This window comes from Doryrhamphus excisus, chromosome 6 (genome assembly GCF_030265055.1).
Source record: "Doryrhamphus excisus isolate RoL2022-K1 chromosome 6, RoL_Dexc_1.0, whole genome shotgun sequence".
In the NCBI taxonomy this organism is placed as follows: Eukaryota; Metazoa; Chordata; class Actinopteri; order Syngnathiformes; family Syngnathidae; genus Doryrhamphus; species Doryrhamphus excisus.
In genome coordinates this window covers 21,107,224-21,127,735 of record NC_080471.1, presented here as the reverse complement: position 1 = coordinate 21,127,735, position 20,512 = coordinate 21,107,224, and the positions used below count along the sequence as shown (strand labels likewise).

General features: G+C 38.6%; 1 protein-coding gene across 5 annotated transcripts in view; it reads left to right on the top strand.

Moving 5' to 3' along the window:
- Positions 1–20,512, top strand: part of LOC131131711 (uncharacterized) — a 225,899-nt gene that overhangs the window by 149,528 nt on the left and 55,859 nt on the right. For all 5 annotated transcript variants that reach the window (XM_058076659.1, XM_058076655.1, XM_058076657.1 and 2 more), the window contains one exon: positions 19,417–19,630. The gene's annotated coding sequence lies outside the window, so the exon portion shown is untranslated. The remainder of the gene's footprint in view (positions 1–19,416; positions 19,631–20,512) is intronic.

The following is a 20,512-nucleotide window of genomic DNA, read 5'->3' as shown; positions in this document are numbered from 1 at the left end:
GAATACAGCACACAAGATGAGGAGGAAAAAAAAAACATTTTATTCATTGAATTATTGCATGCTGGATTTTCCAATAAAAGGGCATATGTAGTATGCACACATTAACTTCTCCAGTGACATGTGATGTAATGTAATATATGCTGTTTCCTCTGGTGTGTGTGTGTGTGGGGGGGGGTGTGTTTAGATTTGTGGTTCAAGTCTCAGTCTGCGTGTCAGCCTATCAGTGCGAGCTTGCAAGTCTTGGACACAAGAAAATGGTCATTCCTCTGCGGTTAAATGGACTAGACCAGTGGTCTCAAACACGCGAATGTGGCCCGCCGGACACTAGCTTGAGGCCCCCGCCTTGATATGAAAGTTTAATGTTAGTGCGGCCTGCGCAAGTTTGATATGGATGCTGTATGGTATCATGTACCCAGACAAAATTATTACATTTCATTAATGTTCATGTTAAAGGTTAAATAACTGTTAATAGCTATCCTCCCTATCCGTGTGGAAGTGGTAAGTTTTTGGCTATTTAAATTTAAAGGAAATAACTTGAAGGCTACCGTTTAGGTCGCTAGCTCTCTAGTTAGCGAGTTAGCATGTGTCTCAAGACCCTGCAGTTGCGCAATATGTTGTAAATAAAAAGAGCATAAATGTGACTATAGTCGTGTTTTGTCATGTCTACAGGGCTCTGATAATACTTTGTTAATTTTAATCTGAAAAAAATAATTTGTCTACCCACCAACTATATGTGGTTTCTTAAGTTTTTATTATTTGCCGTTTTATTATATTTATTTATTTATTACTGATTGATTAATTTTCTTTATTCTTGATTTGTTTATTTATTTTTCATCTTATTTTGTGTAGAAAAATAAAAAGTAAGATATTTGAGAACAGTGGAATGTGTTTTTAATAAATGCGTTTTTTTGTTTTTTGTTTTTTTTTTGGAAAACCTGATGCGGCCCAGACCCTAGCTCCAGTGGCCCCCAAGTAAATTGAGTTTGAGACCCCTGGACTATACGGACTCAAAAGTCACATATACACACATGCACTCACACACACAGAACACCTAGAGGTGACTCCCTGTGGCAGTGTGCCCAGTGTGTCGCTGAAACCACACAGCGGTGCATTCCCAGACTCTGAGAATGAGACAAGATGAGTAAAGTGGAACACTCACATCAATAGAAGGTGGTTGTATGTTTGTCTGATTGCGTTGGTGTGTTTTTCCGTGTCTGCACACAAGTATGGTCGGTGAGAAGCGAGAGATGTTATGTGAGTGTTTTTTTATGGTCACCATTTTACAGCTGTATCAATCGGTGTGTGTGATTGACTTTTTTTTTTTTTGCATGAAAAAAAAAGCATCTGCGGGCTTAAATCCACAATAAACTTCATTTAATTTCCAGGTCTTTGGGATCTGGCAACTGTGAGTGAGTCAATATTGTCGCTTTTGTTCCTCCTCCAGCCTGCTGTTGAGGGCTCTGATAGATGGTGTCAGACATCCTAGCCCATATGCAGTATTGCCCCACGCTGAGGAAGCATACAGTGCAGCATGGGAAGGGTGTAATCAGCTGTGTTTTGCCGACAATGGTAATTGGCTGGAACGTCCTCAGCATACAGAATGATCCATATAAAGAGTCAATTCTGTCAAGTTTCTATAAATGTTTTGCTACTTTATTTATATTGCAAAACGGTGACCACAGCCTGCGTTTGAGTCTGCAGGAGGTGAGATAGATAGATAGATAGATAGATAGATAGATAGATAGATAGATAGATAGATAGATAGATAGATAGATAGATAGATAGATAGATAGATAGATAGATAGATAGATAGATAGATAGATAGATAGATAGATAGATAGATAGATAGATAGATAGATAGATAGATAGATAGATAGATAGATAGATAGATAGATAGATAGATAGATAGATAGATAGATAGATAGATAGACAGACATGAAATATGAACGATGTACAGCGTAAACAGTAATTTGTACAAATTTAAATAATTTTGAATAAATAATAATAATTCTAAATTATGTAAATTATTTGTACAAATAATTTAAATAATATTATAATAAATAATAAATTAATGAAATAAATAAATAATAATAATTAAAAAATAATAATAATAATAATAATAAATAATAGAAATAATAATAAATAATAATAAATAATAATAAATAATAATTGTAATCTAAGTAAATATTTTAGAATAAATAATAATAATTCTAAATTATGTAAATTATTTTTACAAATAATTAAAATAATTTAAATAATATTATAATAAATATAATATAATATATAATAATATATAATAATATAATAAATAAATGAAATAAATAAAAATAAAAATAAATAATAAAAAATAATAAAAAATAATAATAATTTGGAATAAATAATGAAAATTCTAAATTATGTCTTTGGGCGAGAGGCGGGGTTCACCCTTGGACTGGTCGCCAGCCAATCACAGGGCACATATAGACAAACAACCATTCACACTCACATTCATACCTATGGACAATTTGGAGTCGCCAATTAACCTAGCATGTTTTTGGAATGTGGGAGGAAACCGGAGTACCCGGAGAAAACCCACGCATGCACGGGGAGAACATGCAAACTCCACACAGATGGCCGAGGGTGGAATTGAACTCGGGTCTCGTAGCTGTGAGGTCTGTGTGCTAACCACTCGACCGCCGTGCAGCGGTAATAATAATGTGGAGAATAAATAGATGACATCGAATATGAACAACAATGTACAGCGTAAAAAAAAAAACGAATAATTTAAAGTTTTGCGTGTGTTATAAACGCCGAGTTATGCTTCTTACATACTGTGGATTTTGAGTGAAGTATCAAATCAATTAAGTTTCACCATGTAAAAAGAATAAGTTCTACAAGTTCTCGCTCATTGTTTGGATAAATGTGGATCTGTGTGCTTGTGTGACTGCATATTAACCATATTTGTGAACAAATTGGGGGATACATTGGACATACTGTAAGCCTACTGGATGATAACCAAGTCAGCAAATGCATCCCGATGCTTTAAACGACGCTTGGCAGAGACTTGAATTGAAGTTCTATCAAGAATGGTGCAGCAGATAGAGATTGGGTGCGGTGTTTGACTAAGACGTGATGAGCCAAGAGAGAATAAAGGCGCAGGATGCCACCATCTGTTAGCCACATGCATACCCCACAGCTGTCACATAAATCTCAGCCCGGCTCAGCAAAGGCTGCATTCCGCCAAGCAAAACATCCATTGGGTCTCTACTTCATCGGGCCCAGACCATGCATTCAATACATTCATAAGATTAATTGAGTTAAAATCACATGCAATGGGTCTTATAAAGACATTGCTGCAGGCTGGTTGATTTGTGACAAATGAAAGGGTGACGGGGAGACCCGTTTTCTCCGGTAGGGAATGGTGACATAAAAGAATGTTATTACCAATATGTCAGCATTTATGGTAATGGTAATGATAATGGTTTTATTTCATTAGAACATGCATCAGATTACAAATAATTGCATCACATAATCAGTTCACAGTTCCACATGTCCAAAAGGAGTAGGAAGAAGCAAAGCTTATTAAATCCTACCCCTCCATCTGGTACTTTTACAATCAGTAACTGTTACATTTGTTCACTACCTGCTTTCCTAATATAGTTTAAGTTTTTTAATTATTTTATTTTATTTTTGTCACGTATTTTTGTATTAGACATTTGTACTCATTCATCCAGTTTTATTTTATTTTATTTTATACTTTTTTCAAAGTATTTTTGTACTTTTACAATCAGTAACTGTTACATTTGTTCACTTCCTGCTTTCCTATTTTATTTTATTTTAATTTATTTTATTTTATTTTATACTTTTTTCAAAATATTTTGTACTTTTACAATCAGTAACTGTTACATTTGTTCACTTCCTGCTTTCTTTATTTTATTTTATTTTATTTTATTTTATTTTATTTTTAAAAATTCAAAAAAACAAGGTGATATGACCATACAATGACATAATGGGTACCATAGTAACTGTCAATAGAGTGATTTTTAAACTTAGTTCATAAAAATGCTTCTGGTGTGGTCTTTTGGCCCTGCTCAGAACTGTACGTGTGAAAATAACCAACTAACAACAGAAACAAACAAATACGCACAGTTTCAGGTCACCGGGGTCAAAAGTCCATCTCAAGGATGGAAGGAATGGGGGCAGTACAGATGTGTCTTTGTAGTTTGAGTGTTGATTTGTCTTGCCCATGTCTCATTAACATTACCCATCAATGATATTGATGCCTTGAAACACCTTGACTCTTTGTTGTTGAAAATAAGAGATACTAATTAGTCTGTGTTATTTTTTTTTTTACATTAAACATTAGAGTTGGTTCTTGGATTAAGTACCTAGACTGATATATAAGTTGAGTATTGGTGTAGTGTGATGTTATAGCCAAATTAACTCCTAAGTACACAGAAAAAATACAGTAACAAAACACTAGGAATAAAAATCACAGAATCACATCCTTTAACATGCTCAAGAATATTGTGGTGATCTGGCAGTTATGTTTATGTTTTCTGATTTCCGACTGTGAATATGACAGTCCTGACTATGTGTTAGATGGCTCCGTTTGCTGGTATTGTTGTGCAACGCCCAACTAAACTTTACAACACAGTCTTTATCCTTGAGCTTACAGACCAAAAGTTTTCAGTTACGTACGTAACCACATAACTCAATGTTTGCCGAGCTTTTCTGTGTCTTGGCTACGTAAATACTTTTGGTTTGATTTTATTGGAACTTTAGATCAATTACAATCTTTGCTGGTAAAGAGTCAGTCACTGCTAATTTTAACTTCTCCCTTGAACCTGCTCTTCATGTGTACCGTTATTTAATCCAAGGTGGTTCTTGGATTAAGTACCTAGACTGATATATAAGTTGAGTATTGGTGTGGTCTGATGTTATAGCCAAATTAAAATACAGTAACAAAACACTAAATAATGAATGAAACAGGAATAAAAAAATCACAGAATCACATCCTTTAACATGCTCAAGGATATTGTGGTGATCTGGCAGTTATGTTTGGTTTATGTTGTCTGATTTCCGACTGTGAATGTGACAGTCCTGACTATGCGCGAGGACATGTGAGTTTTCTGGTATTGTTTTGGCGTGGTTTCCTGTTTTGTTTTTGCCATAAAGAGATTTTTGAGCGACCACCTACTTGTCATCTGTGCAACGCCCAACTAAACTTTACAACACAAACTTTATCCTCTCAACAAGTCCTTGAGCTTAAAGACCCAAAGTTTTCAGTTCCGTACTTAACCACATAACTCAATGTTTGTCGAGCTTTTCTGTGTCTTGGCTACATAAATATTTTTGGTTTGATTTTATTGGAACTTTAGATCAATTACAATCGTTGCTGGTAAAGAGTCAGTCACTGCTAATTTTAACTTCTCCCTTGAACCTGCTCTTCATGTGTACCGTTCAAGCACTGCGGCGAAACGGATCCGGGCCAATGAGAAAGCCCAGTCATTACATCACAGTCACGCAGAGTGGCAGATGGATGGGGGGGGGGGGGGGGGGGTTCCAGGAAAAACATCAGAATGATTTCAACTAATATAATGTTAAATTATTCACACTGCAATTATCAGCAGGAATATTCTGAGAACAGCATCGAACCGCAAGGGCTGGCTGATGTAGACAGGGACAGTCTATGGTTACTTAAAAGGACTGCACTCGTCGTTCTGTCAAATAGCTGCACATTAACCATCAGTCCATCATCAGCATGCTTCCCTCATGAGGCTGCACGAGTGCAGCCAAGATCGCTGGCCACCTCCGTGAAGCCGAAAATATAGACGCACACTAATCTTTCATGTGTGTGTTTTCAAGTGTAACTGGTCTACTGGCTGGACCAGTGCTTTGCATAACCACTTGTGCATTTGTGTATGTGCCGCGCAGCTTTGCATCATTTGGTTGAACTGGCTTTGCAGCCAGTCACATGCTCAACCCCCACAGCTGCACGACAGAGACAGCTGCGACTTTCTGCATCGTATCCTCTGATTCCGTGGCCAAGTCCAACTAATCGCAACTGGATCAGTCTCTTTCCAATATGATGATTACAAACATATTGAACGATTAAGAGGAATATCTAAAGAATTACTGAAAAAGGAATATGGTTAAGGTTTTACAGATCGGGGTTTGAACTAAATCTGCACAAATGCGTGCATCTTCTTTAGGTATTGTAGGGTTTAGAAGGTTTTACTAGTAGCAATGCTGCTTGTCAGCCAGATGTTTCGGTTCATGAAAAAAAATGCAATCGGAGACCCAAAAAAAAAAGAAAAAGAGACTTGTGGCTTCTATTAATCTGGAAATATTCCTTTTCTTCATCTGAATTAGATTATTGGTTTGAACTCGGTGTCCTTAGAGAGCAGGCGGTGCGTCACCAGCTCCCCAGATGGGCAAGGAGTGGTCATTGGGTTTGTCACTGGTACCACTCAGACCATATATTGGTTAGGCTTTGTTGCACCGCTTTCATACAGCACAGCAAATGTGCATATTAAATATTTACATGTTTGATAAAATGGAGAATCCAGATGTTTTTTTCAGTCATTGTGACTTTGTGCAAGTGTAGAAAGAAACAATACAAGCAGTTGATATTTGCTAAATACAAGGATGAAGAGTCTTGAACCAGTCATGATGTGCTATATATATCACTATATTGATACTTACTATGGTACCCATTATGTCATTGGATGGTCATATCACCTCCTACTTCGGTACTTGACAAAAAAAAATAATAATAAAAAAAAATCAAAATTAAACTATATTATGAAAGCAGGAAGTGAACAAATGTAACAGTTACTGATTGTAAAAGTACCAGATGGAGGGGTAGGATTTAATAAGCTTTGCTTCTTCCTACTCCTTTTGGACATGTAGAACTGTGAACTGATTATGTGATGCATTCAATTGTAATCTGATGCATGTTCAAATGAAATAAAACCATTACCATTACCATTACAAAAACACAATGTTCAAAATGTCCAATATTCATTCATTCATTTTCTACTGCTTTTTCTCACAAGGTTGCTGGAGCCTATCCCAGGCGAGAGGCAGGGTACACTGGTCGCCATCCAATCACAGGGCACATATAGACAAACAACCATTCACACTCACATTCATACCTATGGACAATTTGGAGTCGCCAATTAACCTAGCATGTTTTTGGAATGTGGGAGGAAACCGGAGTACCCGGAGAAAACCCACGCATGCACGGGGAGAACCACTCGCCCACCGTGCTGCCCTCTGTCGGCCATTAATTAATCAGTTTTGCAACAATGCAATGTTAATACAACACACTTATTTAAATAATTTTACAAGTGTGGTCAAATATGCGTAAAACAATTATATCCATATATGCTGGAGCCTATCCCACCTATCCCTACAGTCTGACTGGTTGCCAGCCAGACTTGTATAAGTCGTGGCTGAAAGGTTCTAAGGCAGCAACACAACTTTTGTCATTGCTACAATTTAAACATCAATATTAATTCTATTGATACTCATTCTCACCATAACTGAGCATAAGTGGCATTTTCAGAGATCCCCCACAGAGATATGACATATGACTATTGCATAATAGTTAGTGGCAACAGTTCAGACACTGCATGCTCGCAGTTCAACCTCTCGTGAAAAGGACCACTCTCTTTTTATTGGGCTGCTTTATCACTGTAAAAAGCACTATCACAACTGGATTCATAAGACAGGAATCCTACGATTTAGCATTTGTCTTTGATGAAAGGAATCATAAATTTCCTTTGCAGATGCCCCTTGGAAACAAAAAAAAACAAAACGCAAAAACGCTGTGGACATGAACAGGCTCAGTAACTGCAATGCTTCAGTCACGGTGATGAACTACAAGGGACGGCCCCACTTTTTATGTTTGATACTGATTCTGCAACATTGTACTTCTACCGATACAGGCACCGGTCCCATTCCTTTTCTTATTTCTTGTTATAGTATCGATATAGAATTGATTTGTATGCATGTATTTTGCATAATAAAGGGGTTAAAAACCCCTATCCTAAATCTCTCAAACAATGCACAACGATGAGCCAATTCAAGAAACAATACAAGCAGTTGATGTTTGCTAAATACAAGGATGAAGAGTCTTGAACCAGTCATGATGTGCTATATATATCACTATATTGACACTTACTATGGTACCCATTATGTCATTGGAGGCTCATATCAACTCCTACTTCGGTATGGGACAAAAGAAAACAAATGAAAAAAAAACTATATAAGAAAGCAGGAAGTGAACAAATGTAACAGTTACTGATTGTAAAAGTACCAGATGGAGGGGTAGGATTTAATAAGCTTTGCTTCTTCCTACTCCTTTTGGACATGTGGAACTGTGAACTGATTTTGTGATGCATTCAATTGTAATCTGATGCATGTTCAAATGAAATAAAAACATTACCATTATCATTACCATTACAAAAACACAAAGTTCAAAATGTCCAATATTCATTCATTCATTTTCTACTGCTTTTTCTCACAAGGGTGCTGGAGCCTATCCCAGCTGTCTTCGGGCGAGAGGCGGGGTACACCCTGGACTGGTCGCCAGCCAATCACAGGGCACATATAGATAAACAACCATTCACACTCACATTCATACCTATGGACAATTTGGAGTAATCAGTGGCATAAAAGATGGATCGGAGCAGGAGGGGATAGAAAAGAATAAAAAAGAAAACAGTGCGGGGTTAATACAAAGTGATTTTGGAGTCGCCAATTAACCTAGCATGTTTTTGGAATGTGGGAGGAAACCGGAGTTCCCGGAGAAAGCCCACGCTTGCACAGGAAGAACATGCAAACTCCACACAGAGATTGCCGAGGGTGGAATTGAACCCTGGTCTCCTAGCTGTGAGGTCTGTGCGCTAACCACTAGACCGCTGTGCCGCCCTGTCCAATATTCAAATAGACATAAAATGACCCACATCCAATACTCCTGCTGTTACTCCCTGCATTGTAGGTTGGTAATAATTTGATTATCTCAGCATAAAGTACTTTTGACCTTAGTTTGCGGTATTGAATCCATCTTTTGCAGTGAATAAACAATGGATGGATAGGTAATACTATGCAGTCTCGTCTCCACCGACGTATCCAGCATCAGTAGTGCTCACCTATTAGCAGATATCAGAGTAACATAATTAATGCTTCCAATGTTCCAATTTTTTTTTTACCCAAATTCTGCTGGGTGGCATGATGAGCACACCAAGTTACAGGAATACTTCACAAGCAGTGAGCATTTTACCACATTTAAAGTAACCGTTGTGCAATGACTATAGGGGACACTCCTTGCAGATACTTTTGGCAAAATGTTACAACAATAAACCCGACTTACAGTAACAAACTTACTTGCATGCGCCACCTTCACAGACACTGACACTTGTCAGTATCTCCTGCGGTTGTATATTTACCTGGCTTGCATCTGGATGACCTCTGACCACAAGGAATACATCCCCGTGGGAGAGGGAAATGTGCCTGTTAGAGGCCAACTCGTGGGCGGCAGAGCGGTTTTATACACAGACTGGCATTATCTGCAACTTTTGCTCCACTCGGGGCCACTAAATATACCCTCAGAGGCCTTCCCAGGCTCCTCCAGGCTGAGGAGATGTGGCCACTGCTTGGGCCGTAGGCCAATGACATGGCTGCCGACCTCCACGGAAAGTATTTTTAAGGTCAATTACAGGGTATAGTCCTTTTTAAATGGCCGACTGGTGCTGAGGAGGCCTCATATTAAAGGTTTATGCGGCGAAGGAGCAGAGAAGTCTGCCATAGCTCACCCCGGTTCCTATTGTTACCACGCACCCGCTGGGACCGTGCACTGCACATCCTGATCAATACCGTTGTTGTTGCAGAATTGCTTGTATACTTATATACATTGGAAATCGCACGTTGAGAACGTATTAGTCTTTGGAATCTGCACTTAGTCGGGGTGTCAGAAAATATTGTTTCGGCAATATATCGCAATACTTCGTTCCATGATACTGTATCGATATTAAAAAGTATGATATGGATATTTTTAGGCATTTATCATAGACTGTATATGGTATTTATTCAAGTTCATTTCTGATTTGAATTGAAACCTCCAATGGTTAGGTGGCAGCACTTACGTAGTCAATTAGGCAAGGACGTTGAACGAGATTGACGAGTGAAACGTCCTCACACATAAACACAGTTCAACATGGCAGAATGCCAGCACATAACAGCGGCCCCTGCGGCGTACAAAGGCTGAAGTTATGGACACATTTTGGATTTCTACACAAAGTAGTAGTAGTGCAGAAATGGACAAAACCCATGCCGTTTGTAAAATGTGTTGTGTTTCCCGAATAAAGTATTCGGGAAAACACGACCAATCTGCAAGTCCAATTAGCGAGACACCATGAGGACCTGCCGCTAGCAAGCAATGCGAAAGTAGTACTGTGATATTGCAGGTATTTTGTTTTTCAAATTGATATCACTATTTTGTTAAATAATGGTTATTTCAAGCATCCTAAAATGACTTTTTACTGATGTTAGTTACCTTGTTCCACAAAAATACTGTTCTGATGGTGGATAAGTCAGGGACTGTATACTCTGCATTTTTTCACAGCTAATAGAATGGGAACATTTGAGCAGGATCTTGACACATAATTTGGTAATGGTAATGGTAATGGTTTTATTTCATTTGAACATGCATCAGATTACAATTGAATGCATCACATAATCAGTTCCCAGTTCCACATGTCCAAAAGGAGTAGGAAGAAGCAACTGGTACCTGGTAACTGGTACATTTGCTCATTTCCTGCTTTCCGTAATACAGTTTTTGTTTTTGTTTTTGTTTTGTTTTGTTTTGTTTTGTTTTGTTTTGTTTTGTTTTGTTTTGTTTTGTTTTGTTTTGTTTTGTTTTGTTTTGTTTTGTTTTGTTTTGTTTTGTTTTGTTTTGTTTTGTTTTGTTTTGTTTTGTTTTGTTTTGTTTTGTTTTGTTTTGTTTTGTTTTGTTTTGTTTTGTTTTGTTTTGTTTTGTTTTGTTTTGTTTTGTTTTGTTTTGGTCACGTTACGTTACGTTACGTTACGTTATGTGACCTTACGTTATGTTACACTACGCTACGTTACATTAGGCTAGGTTACGTTACGTTACGTTACGTTGCGTTGCGTTACAGTATGTTGCGTTACGTTACGTTTGGTTTTGTTTCGGTTTTTGGTTCGGTTTATGGTTCGGTTTGGTTCGGTTTTTGTTTTGTTTTTTTGAATTTTTAAATTTTGTAATTTTTTTTTTTACCGAAGTAGGCGGTGATATGACCATACAATGACATTATGTGTATCATAGTAACTGTCAATATAGTGACAGTATAGTATATTTGACTCTACTATATTTGACTATATACTATAGTGACAGTATAGTATATTTAATTTATTTGTTTTTTATGGGTGTTTTTTTTTCTTGTAAATTTAAAGCTGGATTTTAAAGCTTTATTTATCCAAATGCTACACTTTAAGTTTGTGATCCAGCATAACATACTTTTGTAATTGAATAAAAATGTGTTTAGTAAGTGCATATTGCTGGTGTAATTCAGTTTTTCCAGGAAATAATAAAAAAAAATATCGCCTTGTTAACAGTATCGTGATATATCATGATACGTATATCGGATATCGGATATCGATATATCGTATCGTGATACGTATCGTATCGCCAGATTCTTACCAATACACACCCCTAGTACTTAAGTGTGTAAAGACTACTCCCGGATTTTTCTCACATCCTTCACCCCGTGTAATTCCCCACGGTCTTAATGACGCAGACTAATAATGAGCAGTCATTTAGAACGTACATATTATCAGCCATTAAGAGGATTATCATAATTCCTAACACCTGTTTACACAAACACCACTCCGCATACACAACGGCCACACACGCGGACCGACACAGCTGCTGGATGAAATAAAACATACAGCAAGATGATTTTGGTGCCTTTCATGATTCATTCCAACATGACTCCAACTCACCATAAATACAGGCCTGTCAAACTGCTTCTACCCCACAGAGAGGGAGGTGGATGGTACAGTAGACACCATTCACCTCTGTGTGTTTGGAAGGGGGCAGAAAAAAAAGGTTGGATTTGGTGGCTTTGGTCTGGCTGAAGAGCCAAAGTGTTGATGGGACAAAAGGGGGGGTGGGGACGAGTTTGGAGGTTGACGGGGTTTTTGGGAGGGATGTTTTAGGAATTGAAAGGCCTATTTGTGCAGATGAGAGCTGTGTTTGCTTTGCTGTGGTTCCGCTGCAGTTCAATGGACGCTCTATCCACGCACGGCTATTTCTTCCTTAACACGCTAATAACACGGGATAATTACAAAAGAAGATGGACTGCGGCGACTACAGTGAACAGTCAGTTGGATACATTTAAATGTCATTATCATTAGGAATTCTGGCAGTCTCTTCAAATGACATCATCGTAACGTTCATCTTAATGTTGCCTTGCATTGTGAGCTAAATGTAGGTAATCGCTAATGCTAATGTAGCTAATGTAGGTATAATGGAAGTAACTAATTAACTAATTTTGTTCCAACTACACGCATAAATAGGCTAAATCCAAAGTAAACCAGGCCGTACCTTTTCATTCCATCCCTACAGCTCAGAGTTTATGTTTCTGTATTTACATGTTCATAGTATTATTATCATAGTATTACTCTATGTGTCACCAGCTTTACATGAATGTGTATTAGCACCACCTACAGGACTGGAGTGGAACTGTTGGATTGTAAATTTGAATGTGAAGATCTTCAGCCATTTTAAAGTATGAGTATTGTTGGACTTTTTTATTGAGGTTTGAAGTAGTTTATTCCATCAGAAATGTTTTTTTTTTTTAATATTAATATTGGCTGTGGTTGGAGTTAGGCCACCCGAGTTCGATTCCACCCTCGGCCATCTCTGTGTGGAGTTTACATGTTCTCCCTTCTTCGGGGACTCCGGTTTCCTCTATTCATTTATTTATTTATTTTATTTTATTTTTTTTATTATTTTTTGTGCTATATATATATCACTATACTGTCAATATATGTGCTATATATATCACTATATTGACAGTTACTATGGTACCCATTATGTCATTGTATGGTCATATCACCTCGTACTTCGGTACGGGACAAAAAAATTAAAATAATTAAAAATAATTAAAAATAATTGAAAATAATTAAAAATAATTACAAATAATGTATACAGAATTTATAAATAATTTATAAATAATTTATAAATAAATAAAAACCTTAAATCATATTAGGAAAGCAGGAAGTGAACAAATGTAACAGTTACTAATTGTAAAAGTACCAGATGGAATGGTAGGATTTAATAAGCTTTGCTTCTTCCTACTCCTTTTGGACATGTGGAACTGTGAACTGATTATGTGATGCATTCAATTGTAATCTGATGCATGTTCAAATCAAATAAAACCATTCTGTCCCATTCTGACGTGGAAACGAAAGGTTGTGTGTGGATTTTAGGGAATTTGGCCTTTATTGGTTGTTTTCAGCGCAGAAACAACAAACTAACATGATTAACAAATCAGCTGTTTAAATTTTTAAATAGATATTTATATGTATTGATGATGTGGAAGAAACTACTACACGTCATCTAAATCACAGATACAATGGTACACCCCACAGATTGCTGCCCACTTCATGACAAACCTAGAAACCCGGTATTTACGTTATTGTGCAACATAACATAAAATAAAACTTGTCCGCAATAACATTTTCATGAACAATTGCAGGAACTCTACCCTTCTCACTGATCCAGTAATGTCAGAGAGACAGAACCTGTTAAGTGGATTAATTATCATCCAGCACAGTGTTTAATACTCAAGAGTCAGTGTTTTTGCTTTCAATGACATACTTTTCACAGCTGGCTGCCATTTTCAGTGCCACAGCAAACCCCCCATATCACCCCCCACCCCCGGGGCGTTGAATGCCATGAAAGCTAACCCAATCCGTTTCAAGCACTGAGCTTTACTGTATACAATTTAGATTTTAAATATGCAACATTTAGCCTGTAAGTCTCATCCCAAACAAATACAGTATGACATGTTTTTTCCCATGAAGCTACTGGCATTCAATAACTTACTTTTTCCAAAAAGTCGATCATCCTAGCCTTACTTGGGTGATTCCCGCAGAGTTACCTTTGCAAGGATGAAGAGTCTTGAACCAGTCATGATGTGCTATATATATCACTATATTGACACTTACTATGGTACCCATTATGTCATTGGATGCTCATATCACCTTGTACTTCGGTATGTGAAAAAAAATACTTAAACTATATTAGGAAAGCAGGAAGTGAACAAATGTAACAGTTACTGATTGTAAAAGTACAAGATGGAGGGGTAGGATTCAATAAGCTTTGCTTCTTCCTACTCCTTTTGGACATGTGGAACTGTGAACTGATTATGTGATGCATTCAATTGTAATCTGATGCATGTTCAAATGAAATAAAACCATTACCATTACTCTTGACTTTTACTTATATGGAACTGGACTAACCGGATTAATCTAGACTAAACGTCTCACTTAAAACTCCCAGTCTTGGTGTTCCTGGGAATATCATCACTCCTGGTCCACATGGATGGGCGAGTACACATCGCCAAGTTGCTAAGTCTACACTGGCTAAGGTGCCTCGTGTTTGCCCAGAGAGGAGAGCATATGTTCGTGGCTGCCGGGCTCGGAAAGGAATACCAGTGTGTGATTGGTTCATCACTGGTCATTGGAAGTGGGAAATTCCTAGAACTCAATATATATATATATATATATATATATATATATATATATATATATATATATATATATATATATATATATATATATATATATATATATGTACATCAGTATGTTAGTTGTTTAAAATTTAATTTGAATCAATTAATTGATTCAGTTTTTATGACTAGCCCTAACTCGGAGTTAAAGACGCGTTGGTGTTGGCGGTAGAGGGGAAACCTTTCATTTCATTGGTGAAGTGTGTCGGCATCTTGACCTGGAATGACCCAATGACCCAAAAATCCGACTCAAATCCGCACAAATGAATAACCGATAAGTATACCGACTGGAATGACACACTGACAATATAAGTTGTTTGAAACTATCCAGTAGTTTGTACCCTCATTCTTTAAAATAATTAGATTTTGGATTTGGGGTTTAACATTTACAATAAAAATCCTCTTTATACTCACTATTGTGCGTTCATGACGAAGGCAGCTAACAAGCTAAATCGTCGACGAATGTTGCGGTTGCTTACAGAGTTGACACACTCAAACCCAACAAACAGCTATAAAAGCAGGGGTGGGACTGTCTGCATGTGTGTGTGGGGCCCAGGTTGGGGGTTCCGGGGGCAGTGGGATGGGGGGTAGGGGGTCTAGGCCTACATTTGAGATTGGTGTCTTTCCAGTCCTGATTTATCCATAGTACATTATACAGTATTTTTGCGTGGTATCATTTAATCTGGTCCTTTTTGTCATTGTATTTTGATATGATGAGAAATGCAAACTTGGTGCGTAATTACCATTAGCAATTACCATTCCAGAACAGCATGTGGAATTGTACTTATACCCGCTCTCTCTTTTCAGACTGGATGCCATTTACTTTTACTAGATTTTTAAGGTAGAAGCAAAAAAAAATAAAAAATTCAAATAATGAAAGCTGTCACACTGCATACATGCTGCAGTACAGTAGCGTATGTGTTCTGCTATAAACCGACTGCTGAAAATAAATTATGACTTGCTCTTTAAAAAGACACCGTGCCACTCCCCCAATATAACCCAGTTATAGTAATCTTAGCTTCGAAAACAAAAGTCACAAAGCTTCATTATTCCCAAAACAGAACAGCCTTACCGAAATGCCAAAACTTCACTCCTCTCGAGAATCTGTACTTCAGTTCAGTCGGACAAAGTCCACTTGAATATTCAGTTTTCAAACATTGGCTTTCCGATGTTGGATTGATTTGTGTATTATCTGTCACTAAATATCCACATTAAAGTCACCACAAAATACTCTTGTTTTTTCAGACTTTAATTTTGATTAAGTCAACTTAAGATTGGTTTGTTTGCCCCTTTTTTTTTGGTCATCCATAACCATGCACGTTCCAACTGTGTCAACCCTAACCCCCTTTCACAACCTACAATGAAGGCAGCCCGTAACCTTAAGTACTGCTTTGTGGAACTGTGTAAATTTGACACCATTATGCCACAGAGAGTGTGTGTAGGTGTTAATGCTAGAGTGGGGGAACGCCAGAGATCTGTAATCCTTGCATGACTCTTCCGCTACTGCAAAACGTTTCCTTTATACATCTTGTTTGGGCTTTTTCTTTTTTTTTTTTGGATGATTTGAAACATTTTACCGCCACCGTTCTTTTAATGTGGTTATTATTATACTGTAGTATGGTGGCGGTAGTGGCGCTTCATCAGAGTTGTTCAGAAGCAACAGAGAAGGGTGAAGAGATGAGATCGAGAGCTTGGTGAACTAGCTTGCTTGTTAGGTTAATTTTGTCTATTCAGCCTCACAGTTATGGTCTTTAGGTTGTTGTGTAGCCGAATAATAATGTGTTACGTTGACATACCGAACACATATTCTGCCCATTGGTCGAAAGAAAGAAACAAACAAAACTTCTTCTTCAGAAGCAACACAGACGAGTGAAGTGATGAGATCGAGAGCTTGGTGAAGTCGGTGACTGGTAACTTGCTTGTTGGACTAGCTTGCTTGTTATGTTAATTTTGTCTATTCAGCCTCACAGTTAGTGTGGTCTTTAGGTTGTTGTGTAGCCGAATAATAATGTGTTACGTTGACATACCGAACAAACAAACAAAACTTCATCTTCATGATGCATTTTTTGACTGATACGACTTCTACACCGGAAGATACGGTACTTGTGGCGACATTGTTGTGAGACACTGTAGTGATGTTGCGTTCAAATTTTCTGTAACATCAAACCAAGTTCATCGTATGTTGTGGACAAGACCATGACCCAACTGGGAATGAGCTTCTTAAAGCAACAATGTAGCATTTCTCTCTAGTTGCCAACATCGTCCTTAGAGACTAATTTACCAGTTTATATTTTAACGCTTCTCGAGTTTTTTTTGTCACCATGGCCTGTTCTTTTAATGCGGTTATTATTATACTGTAGTAGGCTTGTGACAAATACAATATGGTGGCGGTAGTGGCACTTCATTTTCCTCCAGAGTTGGCAAAGTTGTTCAGAAGCAACACAGACGACTGAAGTGATGAGATCGAGAGCTTGGTGAAGTCGGTGACTGGTAACTTGCTTGTTGGACTGGTTTGCTTGTTATGTTAATTTTGTCTATTCAGCCTCACATTTATGGTCTTTAGGTTGTTGTGTAGCCGAATAATAATGTGTTACGTTAACATACCGAACACCTATTCAGCTTGTTGGTCGAAAGAAATAAACAAACAAACAACTTCATCTTCGTGATGCAATTTTTGACTGATACGACTTGTTGCGACATTGTTGTGAGACACTAGCCACGTTTACATGAGGAGTTTTTCTCTTTCCGAATGACCTTTCCGAAAGCAATGGTATACATGGAAAGGAATATTCCAATGGCGTGTCTACATGCGCCGCTATAATCAACCAGAATAGTCAATGGGGCATGCGCAGTAAAGCGTAAACACCAACATCACGTGATACCGACTTCCTCGAGTTTTTCTTTCACTTGTTGGAATAACACCGTATTGCCAGTTTTTAGTTCGCCCAGTCTTGAAATTTAGTTTGAATCAAAAACAACGATTGCTCGCCTCCATTTTTTTTAAATCGAAGAACATCTCGAGCTGCGTGTTACGTCATATCTCAGCATTTGCTGAAAGAACGCACCTGGGAACAGAAAAAGATAAAGTTAAATTTTGCTAATATTTTATAATTAAGCTCGGCACATGTTTTATATAGATATGTATTTTCTTCTTTTTTTAATAAAACCGGACTTGTGAATGGCGTATAGAAGGGTTTAGATTCTGTTCCACAGATGGCGCTAATGCACACGAAAGCTGCTTGCCACCCGCCAATAAACAACAGAAGAAGAAAAACACCACGTGGAAGAACGCAGTGTGACAACTTTCCATTTGAGCGGATACAAGATACCTCAATCGGATTGGGGAAAGGAATATTCCACCCCTGTGAATCCGATTATATATTCATTTGGATTGGCACTTTTTTATTTCGGAATGAGGTGTATACAAAGGTTACATTCTTTCCGTTTTGAGTAAATAACCCGAATGGAATTGGAATATTTGGGTCCATGTATACGTGGCTAATGTAGTAATGTTGCGTTCAAATTGTCTGTAATTATGAAACCAAGTTCATCTAATGTTGTGGACGAGACTATGCCCTAACTGGGAATGTGCATTTCTCTCTAGTTGCCAAAATCGTCCTTAGAGACTAATTTACCAGTTTATATTTTAACACTTTTCAAGTTTTTTTTGTCACCATGGCCTGGTTTTTAAAACCTCCAGACTTGGTAGAGCATGGTTTGTGTGTAATGCAACTGGGGAGAGGTTGCAGAGACATGAGTGTGCCCAGCCCGTCATAATTACCGTAATGACAGTAAACAGCAACAGGTCTAGTTTCCCTGTCTGTTAAGGAAAGAGAGTTCTCTTAGGTTTGGAGAAAAAGGGATGAGATTTAGGGGTCCGGTTCAATGATGCAAATATTTTGAAGTACGAGGGATTTCTAGACACACCAACACACTGAGTCCGACACTTTTGGAAGTGATGATCTTTGCAGACTTAATTGGCGAAGTCAAAACAACCCCCCCTGGTCCATAATATGTCTGTACTGGCTGTAACTGTCAAACTGATCAACCGCTTTTTTTGCTCCGTGTGTTCCTGCGAACGCGTCTGTGATTTTCTTTTCCGTCTGCCCGTCTGTCCGAATAGTCTGCTGAAGTGAATCTCCACCGACTCGCACTCTTCACTTGATCGAAATTTAATTCTACCCCCGTCTGTTTTTCTTCTTCATACTCATTTAATAGCCCTTTTCCACCCCAATGACACAGACACATGCGCACCATCCGTGGTGGTGTTTTTTTTTTTTTTTTTTTTTCTCGAGCTCTTCAGCATTAAGCCCGGGACACTTGTGAAGTGCATGCATGTAAATTTTCAAAACAAGAGTTTGTGTGCCATCTTTCTGTACCCACTTTTAGTGTGCACTGCACAGTGCTGGCTGGTGTCAGGCTGGGAGGTTTTCTTTGGCAGTCTGCTCCCCTCCTTGGCCGGGACGGGGCGCGTGCTACTGGCTGGGAGTTTTAGAGGGGAAGCAAAGAGTGGGAAAGGAGGGAGGGCGGATAAGTCTTTGGAGGGGAGGGAGACTGGAAGGGGTTGGAGGCGTGGTCTCCAGCTGGTAATGAAGTCTTCTCTTTTCATCCTCAGAAGGCAGATTGTTAGCGGACGGGGGCCTGGGGTCTGCGTGGCTGCTCTTCTTTTCTGCCGAGTGACGCTCAGCTGAGCGCCGCCTGTACGCCTCAGCGTCGCCTGCATGTCTCAGCGCCCCGTCTCCGCGGCTGAGAAGTAATAACCAGAGACAGAGACGCCGCTCGTCATGTGGCTTTTCCCCTCGTACTGACTCCTCATCGTAACTCTTGAGGTAAGAATTCAGACTCCTCCTGCTGCTTCTCCTCTCACTACTCTGGTACTGTCTGTGTTGATTGTTGTGGTTGGGGGGGGGCGTCATGTGGGCTGTCCTTTTCCGGGACCTCCCACTTTTTATGGGCATGCATGTGATTCCAATATTGACATTGCGTTATACTTTTGGTGTACACCAGCGAAGATGAGCTATAATTGGAATACCGACAGGATTGATACTCAATGAAAGTGAATGGAATATCTGGGAATTGGGCCATGCAGTGTTGACACGGTGCTGTCTCTCCGCTCTTGTGTGTGGGTATGTGTGTTTACACTGGTGCACTAGTGATTTATCTTAGGGACGATAAATGCAACAAAGCTCTTTGAGGCTCTTTTCTGTAAATAAAAGAGACCGGCGACAATTTGTACTTCTCTAGATCCCGGCGACACAAAGCTTTGAAGTGATTTCCGTGGATCTGTAATCTTCCCAGATCCGGAACTGTGACAAAACCCACATTCTCCTGGAAATCCATCCATCTGTAGGCTTTCACTCAACTTTCTTCCTGCTCCTTTTGCACTGTTTGCATTTGCACCCCGAAATCTCCCAATGAGACCTTGACCTTCCATCAACACCTCGTCTATTCTCATTGACAAAATTCCACTTTTAAACTTCACGGGTCTTTTCGATACATCTCCTGGAAAAAAAAAGAATGTTAAGTGACTTTCCATTAGTTTCTGCTGCGCCATGAGAATGATGGTTTCCCTGATGAATCGTATACAGGAGCCCGGCTTAATTGAAAAAACACAAGCGTGATCTGCCATGGAGGAGACGGTCCTTGTGTCACTGCTGAATGTACTTTCCAGAACTGGCAAGCGGGAGTAAAAAAAAAGCACTGAGCTTTAC